At 67.4% G+C, this 13,793-nt stretch overlaps 6 non-coding genes across 6 annotated transcripts; all 6 read right to left on the bottom strand.

The window, feature by feature from the left end:
• Window positions 1–996: 996 nt before the first annotated feature.
• LOC141413542 (5S ribosomal RNA) lies at window positions 997–1,115 on the bottom strand. Its single transcript, XR_012438333.1, has one exon. It is a non-coding gene; the product is annotated as a 5S ribosomal RNA (ribosomal RNA).
• A 2,155-nt stretch (window positions 1,116–3,270) lies between these two features.
• On the bottom strand, window positions 3,271–3,389 carry LOC141412873 (5S ribosomal RNA). The gene has a single exon (XR_012437715.1). It is a non-coding gene; the product is annotated as a 5S ribosomal RNA (ribosomal RNA).
• Window positions 3,390–5,532: 2,143 nt separating this feature from the next.
• On the bottom strand, window positions 5,533–5,651 carry LOC141413540 (5S ribosomal RNA). Its single transcript, XR_012438331.1, has one exon. It is a non-coding gene; the product is annotated as a 5S ribosomal RNA (ribosomal RNA).
• Window positions 5,652–7,795: 2,144 nt separating this feature from the next.
• On the bottom strand, window positions 7,796–7,914 carry LOC141413539 (5S ribosomal RNA). The gene has a single exon (XR_012438330.1). It is a non-coding gene; the product is annotated as a 5S ribosomal RNA (ribosomal RNA).
• Window positions 7,915–10,069: 2,155 nt separating this feature from the next.
• On the bottom strand, window positions 10,070–10,188 carry LOC141412872 (5S ribosomal RNA). The gene has a single exon (XR_012437714.1). It is a non-coding gene; the product is annotated as a 5S ribosomal RNA (ribosomal RNA).
• Window positions 10,189–12,332: 2,144 nt separating this feature from the next.
• On the bottom strand, window positions 12,333–12,451 carry LOC141413538 (5S ribosomal RNA). Its single transcript, XR_012438329.1, has one exon. It is a non-coding gene; the product is annotated as a 5S ribosomal RNA (ribosomal RNA).
• Between the last annotated feature and the right edge of the window lie 1,342 nt (window positions 12,452–13,793).

The raw sequence follows: 13,793 nt of genomic DNA, 5'->3' as shown, positions 1-13,793 counted from the left end.
GGGTGTCTCTGCGTGGTGTGTGTGTGTGTGTGTGTGTGTGTTAGATGCCGTGCCTGGTGTAGGTGGGGAAGAGCAAGCCCTCACGCACAGAGCCCCATCACACACTGGGGCCGGGCCGAGGGGGTCAATCTGCTCGGCCTGATTGCGTTGGGCATACATTGCAGAAGGTGGGTTTTCCAAGGCGGAGCAGAGGGTCCCGGCACCTGAGGTTGTCCACGGGGAGAATGTCTGTTCCACGGGGGCAAGCGGTCCCTTCCGTCGTGCCCAAGCCCATGGGACCCCGAAGGCCAGGTGGCCCCGGTCCTTGAGCTGACTGAGGAGTGCTTTGAGACCCGGAGGGTGGCACAGGCGACTGGGCGCCTGCGGCGGCCCTCCCTCCCTTTGAGCGGGACGGGGAGCTGCCGCTGGCATCCGGAGCTCTGGCGGCCTGCGCCCTCTGTCCCTGTGACCGCAGGCTCTGCCGTGGGAGGCGGGATCCCCGTAGAGGTCGCGCGCTGGCTGCCCTGTCTTCGGTTGAGCGACGGAGCGCGACGTGGAGCAGCACCCGACTGAAGCTCCCTGCTTCTCTGTCCCCTGGCGTCTTGCCCTGGACCCAGTGCACCACCTTGTGGCGAGCCCAGGTGTGGCGCGTCCCGCTGTGGGGCCCGCTGGGGTGCAGGACCCACTTTCTCATGGCTTCCGCACGTCCCTCCCCGCCCGCCTGGAGGGCAGTTGGGGAGCGGTCCCCAACGTGGCCTGGGACCAACCTCGCTGGTGACCCGTGTCGCGGGCGCGCGCCCCAGGAGAGTGTGGGGAGGGGAGAGGATTCGGGGACGTAGCTGTGAGGATTCGGTGTGCGTGGGTCTGGCGGGTGGCCCGGACGGGGTCGGGGTCGTGGTCACGGTGGGTCGTTGTGGTGGTGGTGGTGGTGGTGGTGCTGGGGGTGGTGGTGGTGGTGGGGGGGGTGGTGGCGAAGTCCCCGAAGACAAAAGGAGCAGCGAGGGAGGGAGGAGCAAAAGCCTACAGCACCCGGTATTCCCAGGCGGTCTCCCATCCAAGTACTAACCAGGCCCGACCCTGCTTAGCTTCCGAGATCAGACGAGATCGGGCGCGTTCAGGGTGGTATGGCCGTAGACGCTAGCCGCCGCCTCCGGGAGCCCCAAGAGCCTGCCGAGGGCCCCGGCGTGCGTCTCCACGCTGCTCTCCTGGCACGGCTGGGAGTCCGGGTGGGGGCTGGCAGCCCGGGGCCAGCGGCCAGAGGCACCGCGCGCCTGCTCGGGCAGCCGGTCTCGCCCAGGTGGCCGCTGGGTGGCTTTCTTCCCGAGGTGTCCTGCTGCCAGGACGAGGGTCAAGTTTTCTCGGGGGAAAATTTCTCAGTGCTCTCGGGCGCTTGTTCTTCTGGGAATGTCCACTGCTGTGGCCAAGGCGGGGGACGCACAGCTCGGGCCAGGGCAAGCAGCCGCCCTCCTCCGTCGCCTCCTGGAGCCGTATCCTTGGGTGGGTGCGTGGCTCCCAGCGGAGGTCTCGGGGACCCTTCCGGTCCTCTTCGTCCGGAAAGCGCCACTGCCCCTCCAGCCCATCAGGAAAACGGCAGCCGCGCCCTTCGCCGACCCGCTCCGCCCTCCTCCACACTCAGGGCCTGGGGCTGCGGGGCTGAATGGTGAGGCTTTCCAGCCCAGGACTTCACCTCTGGCCCCTTTCACACCCGGGATCTTGGGAAGAAGAAACAAAACCAAACACAGCCAAAGCCATCTCCTCCGACCCGGGGCCCCTCCACATCCCTTCCGATCCCGGGTTCCTGCCGGCCTCCCGGGGCGTTTCTCCCAGGCAGGCCTTCGCGGCCACTACACGGGGCTGAGCACTCGAGTCCTCGGGCGTCACGGGGCCCGCGGCCACGCCAAGCACGCACGACTCCCGGGTCTCGTCTGCTCCTGGGTGCCCTGGGCCTCTTCCCTGTGCCGCAGCTGGGTCTTGTGCCCCTGCTTGGCCTCCTTCAGACACGACCCCGTGCTACGCGGCCATGTGCTACAGGATCGTGCCAGCAGAACTGGCCCTGGCTGAGCCCCGTACCCACCCTCCTGCCATCCCTGGCCCTGCTAGCAAATGGCAGAGATCCTCTGGCCTCCGAGCCCAGACAAAAATCCTGATGCAGTTGGCCGAGGGGCCGCAAACCAAGGCTTCGCTTGTTCCCGCTCAGGCCCCAGCCATACCCTCTTGTCCTTCGGCTGCTCGTGTGTGGGCTGGGGGAGAGGAGGGTGCGTCCCCGTGCGTGCGTGCGTGGTCTGGGTGTCTCTGCGTGGTGTGTGTGTGTGTGTGTGTGTGTGTGTGTGTGTGTTAGATGCCGTGCCTGGTGTAGGTGGGGAAGAGCAAGCCCTCACGCACAGAGCCCCATCACACACTGGGGCCGGGCCGAGGGGGTCAATCTGCTCGGCCTGATTGCGTTGGGCATACATTGCAGAAGGTGGGTTTTCCAAGGCGGAGCAGAGGGTCCCGGCACCTGAGGTTGTCCACGGGGAGAATGTCTGTTCCACGGGGGCAAGCGGTCCCTTCCGTCGTGCCCAAGCCCATGTGACCCCGGAGGCCAGGTGGCCCCAGTCCTTGAGCTGACTGAGGAGTGCTTTGAGACCCGGAGGGTGGCACAGGCGACTGGGCGCCAGCGGCGGCCCTCCCTCCCTTTGAGCGGGACGGGAAGCTGACGCTGGCATCCCGAGCTCTGGCGGCCTGCGCCCTCTGTCCCTGTGACCGCAGGCTCTGCCGTGGGAGGCGGGATCCCACGTAGAGGTCGCACGCTGGCTGCCCTGTCTTGGGTTGAGCGACGGAGCGCGACGTGGAGCAGCACCCGACTGAGGCTCCCTGCTTCTCTGTCCCCTGGCGTCTTGCCCTGGACCCAGTGAAACACCTTGTGGCGAGCCCAGGTGTGGCGCGTCCCGCTGTGGGGCCCGCTGGGGTGCAGGACCCACTTTCTCATGGCTTCCGCACGTCCCTCCCCGCCCGCCTGGAGGGCAGTTGGGGAGCGGTCCCCAACGTGGCCTGGGACCAACCTCGCTGGTGACCCGTGTCGCGGGCGCGCGCCCCAGGAGAGTGTGGGGAGGGGAGAGGATTCGGGGACGTAGCTGTGAGGATTCGGTGTGCGTGGGTCTGGCGGGTGGCCCGGACGGGGTTGGGGTCGTGGTCACGGTGGGTCGTTGTGGTGGTGGTGGTGGTGGTGGTGCTGGGGGTGGTGGTGGTGGTGGGGGGGGTGGTGGCGAAGTCCCCGAAGACAAAAGGAGCAGCGAGGGAGGGAGGAGCAAAAGCCTACAGCACCCGGTATTCCCAGGCGGTCTCCCATCCAAGTACTAACCAGGCCCGACCCTGCTTAGCTTCCGAGATCAGACGAGATCGGGCGCGTTCTGGGTGGTATGGCCGTAGATGCTAGCCGCCGCCTCCGGGAGCCCCAAGAGCCTGCCGAGGGCCCCGGCGTGCGTCTCCACGCTGCTCTCCTGGCACGGCTGGGAGTCCGGGTGGGGGCTGGCAGCCCGGGGCCAGCGGCCAGAGGCACCGCGTGCCTGCTCGGGCAGCCGGTCTCGCCCAGGTGGCCGCTGGGTGGCTTTCTTCCCGAGGTGTCCTGCTGCCAGGACGAGGGTCAAGTTTTCTCGGGGGAAAATTTCTCAGTGCTCTCGGGCGCTTGTTCTTCTGGGAATGTCCACTGCTGTGGCCAAGGCGGGGGACGCACAGCTCGGGCCAGGGCAAGCAGCCGCCCTCCTCCGTCGCCTCCTGGAGCCGTATCCTTGGGTGGGTGCGTGGCTCCCAGCGGAGGTCTCGGGGACCCTTCCGGTCCTCTTCGTCCGGAAAGCGCCACTGCCCCTCCAGCCCATCAGGAAAACGGCAGCCGCGCCCTTCGCCGACCCGCTCCGCCCTCCTCCACACTCAGGGCCTGGGGCTGCGGGGCTGAATCGTGAGGCTTTCCAGCCCAGGACTTCACCTCTGGCCCCTTTCACACCCGGGATCTTGGGAAGAAGAAACAAAACCAAACACAGCCAAAGCCATCTCCTCCGACCCGGGGCCCCTCCACATCCCTTCCGATCCCGGGTTCCTGCCGGCCTCCCGGGGCGTTTCTCCCAGGCAGGCCTTCGCGGCCACTACACGGGGCTGAGCACTCGAGTCCTCGGGCGTCACGGGGCCCGCGGCCACGCCAAGCACGCACGACTCCCGGGTCTCGTCTGCTCCTGGGTGCCCTGGGCCTCTTCCCTGTGCCGCTGCTGGGTCTTGTGCCCCTGCTTGGCCTCCTTCAGACCCGGCCCCGTGCTACGCGGCCACGTGCTACAGGATCGTGCCAGCAGAACTGGCCCTGGCTGAGCCCCGTACCCACCCTCCTGCCATCCCTGGCCCTGCTAGCAAATGGCAGAGATCCTCTGGCCTCCGAGCCCAGACAAAAATCCTGATGCAGTTGGCCGAGGGGCCGCAAACCAAGGCTTCGCTTGTTCCCGCTCAGGCCCCAGCCATACCCTCTTGTCCTTCGGCTGCTCGTGTGTGGGGTGGGGGAGAGGAGGGTGCGTCCCCGTGCGTGCGTGCGTGGTCTGGGTGTCTCTGCGTGGTGTGTGTGTGTGTGTGTGTGTGTGTTAGATGCCGTGCCTGGTGTAGGTGGGGAAGAGCAAGCCCTCACGCACAGAGCCCCATCACACACTGGGGCCGGGCCGAGGGGGTCAATCTGCTCGGCCTGATTGCGTTGGGCATACATTGCAGAAGGTGGGTTTTCCAAGGCGGAGCAGAGGGTCCCGGCACCTGAGGTTGTCCACGGGGAGAATGTCTGTTCCACGGGGGCAAGCGGTCCCTTCCGTCGTGCCCAAGCCCATGTGACACCGAAGGCCAGGTGGCCCCGGTCCTTGAGCTGACTGAGGAGTGCTTTGAGACCCGGAGGGTGGCACAGGCGACTGGGCGCCAGCGGCGGCCCTCCCTCCCTTTGAGCGGGACGGGGAGCTGCCGCTGGCATCTGGAGCTCTGGCGGCCTGCGCCCTCTGTCCCTGTGACCGCAGGCTCTGCCGTGGGAGGCGGGATCCCACGTAGAGGTCGCGCGCTGGCTGCCCTGTCTTGGGTTGAGCGACGGAGCGCGACGTGGAGCAGCACCCGACTGAGGCTCCCTGCTTCTCTGTCCCCTGGCGTCTTGCCCTGGACCCAGTGCACCACCTTGTGGCGAGCCCAGGTGTGGCGCGTCCCGCTGTGGGGCCCGCTGGGGTGCAGGACCCACTTTCTCATGGCTTCCGCACGTCCCTCCCCGCCCGCCTGGAGGGCAGTTGGGGAGCGGTCCCCAACGTGGCCTGGGACCAACCTCGCTGGTGACCCGTGTCGCGGGCGCGTGCCACAGGAGAGTGTGGGGAGGGGAGAGGATTCGGGGACGTAGCTGTGAGGATTCGGTGTGCGTGGGTCTGGCGGGTGGCCCGGACGGGGTCGGGGTCGTGGTCACGGTGGGTCGTTGTGGTGGTGGTGGTGGTGGTGGTGCTGGGGTGGTGGTGGTGGGGGGGGGGTGGTGGCGAAGTCCCCGAAGACAAAAGGAGCAGCGAGGGAGGGAGGAGCAAAAGCCTACAGCACCCGGTATTCCCAGGCGGTCTCCCATCCAAGTACTAACCAGGCCCGACCCTGCTTAGCTTCCGAGATCAGACGAGATCGGGCGCGTTCAGGGTGGTATGGCCGTAGACGCTAGCCGCCGCCTCCGGGAGCCCCAAGAGCCTGCCGAGGGCCCCGGCGTGCGTCTCCACGCTGCTCTCCTGGCACGGCTGGGAGTCCGGGTGGGGGCTGGCAGCCCGGGGCCAGCGGCCAGAGGCCCCGCGCGCCTGCTCGGGCAGCCGGTCTCGCCCAGGTGGCCGCTGGGTGGCTTTCTTCCCGAGGTGTCCTGCTGCCATGACGAGGGTCAAGTTTTCTCGGGGGAAAATTTCTCAGGGCTCTCGGGCGCTTGTTCTTCTGGGAATGTCCACTGCTGTGGCCAAGGCGGGGGACGCACAGCTCGGGCCAGGGCAAGCAGCCGCCCTCCTCCGTCACCTCCTGGAGCCGTATCCTTGGGTGGGTGCGTGGCTCCCAGCGGAGGTCTCGGGGACCCTTCCGGTCCTCTTCGTCCGGAAAGCGCCACTGCCCCTCCAGCCCATCAGGAAAACGGCAGCCGCGCCCTTCGCCGACCCGCTCCGCCCTCCTCCACACTCAGGGCCTGGGGCTGCGGGGCTGAATCGTGAGGCTTTCCAGCCCAGGACTTCACCTCTGGCCCCTTTCACACCCAGGATCTTGGGAAGAAGAAACAAAACCAAACACAGCCAAAGCCATCTCCTCCGACCCGGGGCCCCTCCACATCCCTTCCGATCCCGGGTTCCTGCCGGCCTCCCGGGGCGTTTCTCCCAGGCAGGCCTTCGCGGCCACTACACGGGGCTGAGCACTCGAGTCCTCGGGCGTCACGGGGCCCGCGGCCACGCCAAGCACGCACGACTCCCGGGTCTCGTCTGCTCCTGGGTGCCCTGGGCCTCTTCCCTGTGCCGCTGCTGGGTCTTGTGCCCCTGCTTGGCCTCCTTCAGACCCGACCCCGTGCTACGCGGCCACGTGCTACAGGATCGTGCCAGCAGAACTGGCCCTGACTGAGCCCCGTACCCACCCTCCTGCCATCCCTGGCCCTGCTAGCAAATGGCAGAGATCCTCTGGCCTCCGAGCCCAGACAAAAATCCTGATGCAGTTGGCCGAGGGGCCGCAAACCAAGGCTTCGCTTGTTCCCGCTCAGGCCCCAGCCATACCCTCTTGTCCTTCGGCTGCTCGTGTGTGGGGTGGGGGAGAGGAGGGTGCGTCCCCGTGCGTGCGTGCGTGGTCTGGGTGTCTCTGCGTGGTGTGTGTGTGTGTGTGTGTGTGTGTTAGATGCCGTGCCTGGTGTAGGTGGGGAAGAGCAAGCCCTCACGCACAGAGCCCCATCACACACTGGGGCCGGGCCGAGGGGGTCAATCTGCTCGGCCTGATTGCGTTGGGCATACATTGCAGAAGGTGGGTTTTCCAAGGCGGAGCAGAGGGTCCCGGCACCTGAGGTTGTCCACGGGGAGAATGTCTGTTCCACGGGGGCAAGCGGTCCCTTCCGTCGTGCCCAAGCCCATGGGACCCCGAAGGCCAGGTGGCCCCGGTCCTTGAGCTGACTGAGGAGTGCTTTGAGACCCGGAGGGTGGCACAGGCGACTGGGCGCCTGCGGCGGCCCTCCCTCCCTTTGAGCGGGACGGGGAGCTGCCGCTGGCATCCGGAGCTCTGGCGGCCTGCGCCCTCTGTCCCTGTGACCGCAGGCTCTGCCGTGGGAGGCGGGATCCCCGTAGAGGTCGCGCGCTGGCTGCCCTGTCTTCGGTTGAGCGACGGAGCGCGACGTGGAGCAGCACCCGACTGAAGCTCCCTGCTTCTCTGTCCCCTGGCGTCTTGCCCTGGACCCAGTGCACCACCTTGTGGCGAGCCCAGGTGTGGCGCGTCCCGCTGTGGGGCCCGCTGGGGTGCAGGACCCACTTTCTCATGGCTTCCGCACGTCCCTCCCCGCCCGCCTGGAGGGCAGTTGGGGAGCGGTCCCCAACGTGGCCTGGGACCAACCTCGCTGGTGACCCGTGTCGCGGGCGCGCGCCCCAGGAGAGTGTGGGGAGGGGAGAGGATTCGGGGACGTAGCTGTGAGGATTCGGTGTGCGTGGGTCTGGCGGGTGGCCCGGACGGGGTCGGGGTCGTGGTCACGGTGGGTCGTTGTGGTGGTGGTGGTGGTGGTGGTGCTGGGGGTGGTGGTGGTGGTGGGGGGGGTGGTGGCGAAGTCCCCGAAGACAAAAGGAGCAGCGAGGGAGGGAGGAGCAAAAGCCTACAGCACCCGGTATTCCCAGGCGGTCTCCCATCCAAGTACTAACCAGGCCCGACCCTGCTTAGCTTCCGAGATCAGACGAGATCGGGCGCGTTCAGGGTGGTATGGCCGTAGACGCTAGCCGCCGCCTCCGGGAGCCCCAAGAGCCTGCCGAGGGCCCCGGCGTGCGTCTCCACGCTGCTCTCCTGGCACGGCTGGGAGTCCGGGTGGGGGCTGGCAGCCCGGGGCCAGCGGCCAGAGGCACCGCGCGCCTGCTCGGGCAGCCGGTCTCGCCCAGGTGGCCGCTGGGTGGCTTTCTTCCCGAGGTGTCCTGCTGCCAGGACGAGGGTCAAGTTTTCTCGGGGGAAAATTTCTCAGTGCTCTCGGGCGCTTGTTCTTCTGGGAATGTCCACTGCTGTGGCCAAGGCGGGGGACGCACAGCTCGGGCCAGGGCAAGCAGCCGCCCTCCTCCGTCGCCTCCTGGAGCCGTATCCTTGGGTGGGTGCGTGGCTCCCAGCGGAGGTCTCGGGGACCCTTCCGGTCCTCTTCGTCCGGAAAGCGCCACTGCCCCTCCAGCCCATCAGGAAAACGGCAGCCGCGCCCTTCGCCGACCCGCTCCGCCCTCCTCCACACTCAGGGCCTGGGGCTGCGGGGCTGAATCGTGAGGCTTTCCAGCCCAGGACTTCACCTCTGGCCCCTTTCACACCCGGGATCTTGGGAAGAAGAAACAAAACCAAACACAGCCAAAGCCATCTCCTCCGACCCGGGGCCCCTCCACATCCCTTCCGATCCCGGGTTCCTGCCGGCCTCCCGGGGCGTTTCTCCCAGGCAGGCCTTCGCGGCCACTACACGGGGCTGAGCACTCGAGTCCTCGGGCGTCACGGGGCCCGCGGCCACGCCAAGCACGCACGACTCCTGGGTCTCGTCTGCTCCTGGGTGCCCTGGGCCTCTTCCCTGTGCCGCAGCTGGGTCTTGTGCCCCTGCTTGGCCTCCTTCAGACACGACCCCGTGCTACGCGGCCATGTGCTACAGGATCGTGCCAGCAGAACTGGCCCTGGCTGAGCCCCGTACCCACCCTCCTGCCATCCCTGGCCCTGCTAGCAAATGGCAGAGATCCTCTGGCCTCCGAGCCCAGACAAAAATCCTGATGCAGTTGGCCGAGGGGCCGCAAACCAAGGCTTCGCTTGTTCCCGCTCAGGCCCCAGCCATACCCTCTTGTCCTTCGGCTGCTCGTGTGTGGGCTGGGGGAGAGGAGGGTGCGTCCCCGTGCGTGCGTGCGTGGTCTGGGTGTCTCTGCGTGGTGTGTGTGTGTGTGTGTGTGTGTGTGTGTGTGTGTTAGATGCCGTGCCTGGTGTAGGTGGGGAAGAGCAAGCCCTCACGCACAGAGCCCCATCACACACTGGGGCCGGGCCGAGGGGGTCAATCTGCTCGGCCTGATTGCGTTGGGCATACATTGCAGAAGGTGGGTTTTCCAAGGCGGAGCAGAGGGTCCCGGCACCTGAGGTTGTCCACGGGGAGAATGTCTGTTCCACGGGGGCAAGCGGTCCCTTCCGTCGTGCCCAAGCCCATGTGACCCCGGAGGCCAGGTGGCCCCAGTCCTTGAGCTGACTGAGGAGTGCTTTGAGACCCGGAGGGTGGCACAGGCGACTGGGCGCCAGCGGCGGCCCTCCCTCCCTTTGAGCGGGACGGGAAGCTGACGCTGGCATCCCGAGCTCTGGCGGCCTGCGCCCTCTGTCCCTGTGACCGCAGGCTCTGCCGTGGGAGGCGGGATCCCACGTAGAGGTCGCACGCTGGCTGCCCTGTCTTGGGTTGAGCGACGGAGCGCGACGTGGAGCAGCACCCGACTGAGGCTCCCTGCTTCTCTGTCCCCTGGCGTCTTGCCCTGGACCCAGTGAAACACCTTGTGGCGAGCCCAGGTGTGGCGCGTCCCGCTGTGGGGCCCGCTGGGGTGCAGGACCCACTTTCTCATGGCTTCCGCACGTCCCTCCCCGCCCGCCTGGAGGGCAGTTGGGGAGCGGTCCCCAACGTGGCCTGGGACCAACCTCGCTGGTGACCCGTGTCGCGGGCGCGCGCCCCAGGAGAGTGTGGGGAGGGGAGAGGATTCGGGGACGTAGCTGTGAGGATTCGGTGTGCGTGGGTCTGGCGGGTGGCCCGGACGGGGTTGGGGTCGTGGTCACGGTGGGTCGTTGTGGTGGTGGTGGTGGTGGTGGTGCTGGGGGTGGTGGTGGTGGTGGGGGGGGTGGTGGCGAAGTCCCCGAAGACAAAAGGAGCAGCGAGGGAGGGAGGAGCAAAAGCCTACAGCACCCGGTATTCCCAGGCGGTCTCCCATCCAAGTACTAACCAGGCCCGACCCTGCTTAGCTTCCGAGATCAGACGAGATCGGGCGCGTTCTGGGTGGTATGGCCGTAGATGCTAGCCGCCGCCTCCGGGAGCCCCAAGAGCCTGCCGAGGGCCCCGGCGTGCGTCTCCACGCTGCTCTCCTGGCACGGCTGGGAGTCCGGGTGGGGGCTGGCAGCCCGGGGCCAGCGGCCAGAGGCACCGCGCGCCTGCTCGGGCAGCCGGTCTCGCCCAGGTGGCCGCTGGGTGGCTTTCTTCCCGAGGTGTCCTGCTGCCAGGACGAGGGTCAAGTTTTCTCGGGGGAAAATTTCTCAGTGCTCTCGGGCGCTTGTTCTTCTGGGAATGTCCACTGCTGTGGCCAAGGCGGGGGACGCACAGCTCGGGCCAGGGCAAGCAGCCGCCCTCCTCCGTCGCCTCCTGGAGCCGTATCCTTGGGTGGGTGCGTGGCTCCCAGCGGAGGTCTCGGGGACCCTTCCGGTCCTCTTCGTCCGGAAAGCGCCACTGCCCCTCCAGCCCATCAGGAAAACGGCAGCCGCGCCCTTCGCCGACCCGCTCCGCCCTCCTCCACACTCAGGGCCTGGGGCTGCGGGGCTGAATCGTGAGGCTTTCCAGCCCAGGACTTCACCTCTGGCCCCTTTCACACCCGGGATCTTGGGAAGAAGAAACAAAACCAAACACAGCCAAAGCCATCTCCTCCGACCCGGGGCCCCTCCACATCCCTTCCGATCCCGGGTTCCTGCCGGCCTCCCGGGGCGTTTCTCCCAGGCAGGCCTTCGCGGCCACTACACGGGGCTGAGCACTCGAGTCCTCGGGCGTCACGGGGCCCGCGGCCACGCCAAGCACGCACGACTCCCGGGTCTCGTCTGCTCCTGGGTGCCCTGGGCCTCTTCCCTGTGCCGCTGCTGGGTCTTGTGCCCCTGCTTGGCCTCCTTCAGACCCGGCCCCGTGCTACGCGGCCACGTGCTACAGGATCGTGCCAGCAGAACTGGCCCTGGCTGAGCCCCGTACCCACCCTCCTGCCATCCCTGGCCCTGCTAGCAAATGGCAGAGATCCTCTGGCCTCCGAGCCCAGACAAAAATCCTGATGCAGTTGGCCGAGGGGCCGCAAACCAAGGCTTCGCTTGTTCCCGCTCAGGCCCCAGCCATACCCTCTTGTCCTTCGGCTGCTCGTGTGTGGGGTGGGGGAGAGGAGGGTGCGTCCCCGTGCGTGCGTGCGTGGTCTGGGTGTCTCTGCGTGGTGTGTGTGTGTGTGTGTGTGTGTGTTAGATGCCGTGCCTGGTGTAGGTGGGGAAGAGCAAGCCCTCACGCACAGAGCCCCATCACACACTGGGGCCGGGCCGAGGGGGTCAATCTGCTCGGCCTGATTGCGTTGGGCATACATTGCAGAAGGTGGGTTTTCCAAGGCGGAGCAGAGGGTCCCGGCACCTGAGGTTGTCCACGGGGAGAATGTCTGTTCCACGGGGGCAAGCGGTCCCTTCCGTCGTGCCCAAGCCCATGTGACACCGAAGGCCAGGTGGCCCCGGTCCTTGAGCTGACTGAGGAGTGCTTTGAGACCCGGAGGGTGGCACAGGCGACTGGGCGCCAGCGGCGGCCCTCCCTCCCTTTGAGCGGGACGGGGAGCTGCCGCTGGCATCTGGAGCTCTGGCGGCCTGCGCCCTCTGTCCCTGTGACCGCAGGCTCTGCCGTGGGAGGCGGGATCCCACGTAGAGGTCGCGCGCTGGCTGCCCTGTCTTGGGTTGAGCGACGGAGCGCGACGTGGAGCAGCACCCGACTGAGGCTCCCTGCTTCTCTGTCCCCTGGCGTCTTGCCCTGGACCCAGTGCACCACCTTGTGGCGAGCCCAGGTGTGGCGCGTCCCGCTGTGGGGCCCGCTGGGGTGCAGGACCCACTTTCTCATGGCTTCCGCACGTCCCTCCCCGCCCGCCTGGAGGGCAGTTGGGGAGCGGTCCCCAACGTGGCCTGGGACCAACCTCGCTGGTGACCCGTGTCGCGGGCGCGTGCCACAGGAGAGTGTGGGGAGGGGAGAGGATTCGGGGACGTAGCTGTGAGGATTCGGTGTGCGTGGGTCTGGCGGGTGGCCCGGACGGGGTCGGGGTCGTGGTCACGGTGGGTCGTTGTGGTGGTGGTGGTGGTGGTGGTGCTGGGGGTGGTGGTGGTGGGGGGGGGGTGGTGGCGAAGTCCCCGAAGACAAAAGGAGCAGCGAGGGAGGGAGGAGCAAAAGCCTACAGCACCCGGTATTCCCAGGCGGTCTCCCATCCAAGTACTAACCAGGCCCGACCCTGCTTAGCTTCCGAGATCAGACGAGATCGGGCGCGTTCAGGGTGGTATGGCCGTAGACGCTAGCCGCCGCCTCCGGGAGCCCCAAGAGCCTGCCGAGGGCCCCGGCGTGCGTCTCCACGCTGCTCTCCTGGCACGGCTGGGAGTCCGGGTGGGGGCTGGCAGCCCGGGGCCAGCGGCCAGAGGCCCCGCGCGCCTGCTCGGGCAGCCGGTCTCGCCCAGGTGGCCGCTGGGTGGCTTTCTTCCCGAGGTGTCCTGCTGCCATGACGAGGGTCAAGTTTTCTCGGGGGAAAATTTCTCAGGGCTCTCGGGCGCTTGTTCTTCTGGGAATGTCCACTGCTGTGGCCAAGGCGGGGGACGCACAGCTCGGGCCAGGGCAAGCAGCCGCCCTCCTCCGTCACCTCCTGGAGCCGTATCCTTGGGTGGGTGCGTGGCTCCCAGCGGAGGTCTCGGGGACCCTTCCGGTCCTCTTCGTCCGGAAAGCGCCACTGCCCCTCCAGCCCATCAGGAAAACGGCAGCCGCGCCCTTCGCCGACCCGCTCCGCCCTCCTCCACACTCAGGGCCTGGGGCTGCGGGGCTGAATCGTGAGGCTTTCCAGCCCAGGACTTCACCTCTGGCCCCTTTCACGGGATCTTGGGAAGAAGAAACAAAACCAAACACAGCCAAAGCCATCTCCTCCGACCCGGGGCCCCTCCACATCCCTTCCGATCCCGGGTTCCTGCCGGCCTCCCGGGGCGTTTCTCCCAGGCAGGCCTTCGCGGCCACTACACGGGGCTGAGCACTCGAGTCCTCGGGCGTCACGGGGCCCGCGGCCACGCCAAGCACGCACGACTCCCGGGTCTCGTCTGCTCCTGGGTGCCCTGGGCCTCTTCCCTGTGCCGCTGCTGGGTCTTGTGCCCCTGCTTGGCCTCCTTCAGACCCGACCCCGTGCTACGCGGCCACGTGCTACAGGATCGTGCCAGCAGAACTGGCCCTGACTGAGCCCCGTACCCACCCTCCTGCCATCCCTGGCCCTGCTAGCAAATGGCAGAGATCCTCTGGCCTCCGAGCCCAGACAAAAATCCTGATGCAGTTGGCCGAGGGGCCGCAAACCAAGGCTTCGCTTGTTCCCGCTCAGGCCCCAGCCATACCCTCTTGTCCTTCGGCTGCTCGTGTGTGGGGTGGGGGAGAGGAGGGTGCGTCCCCGTGCGTGCGTGCGTGGTCTGGGTGTCTCTGCGTGGTGTGTGTGTGTGTGTGTGTGTGTGTGTGTGTGTGTGTGTGTGTGTGTTAGATGCCGTGCCTGGTGTAGGTGGGGAAGAGCAAGCCCTCACGCACAGAGCCCCATCACACACTGGGGCCGGGCCGAGGGGGTCAATCTGCTCGGCCTGATTGCGTTGGGCATACATTGCAGAAGGTGGGTTTT

This window comes from Castor canadensis, chromosome 10, assembly GCF_047511655.1.
Source record: "Castor canadensis chromosome 10, mCasCan1.hap1v2, whole genome shotgun sequence".
Lineage (NCBI taxonomy): Eukaryota > Metazoa > Chordata > Mammalia > Rodentia > Castoridae > Castor > Castor canadensis.
The sequence above is the reverse complement of the archived record's forward strand: the minus strand, read 5'-3'. Positions and strand labels throughout refer to the sequence as shown.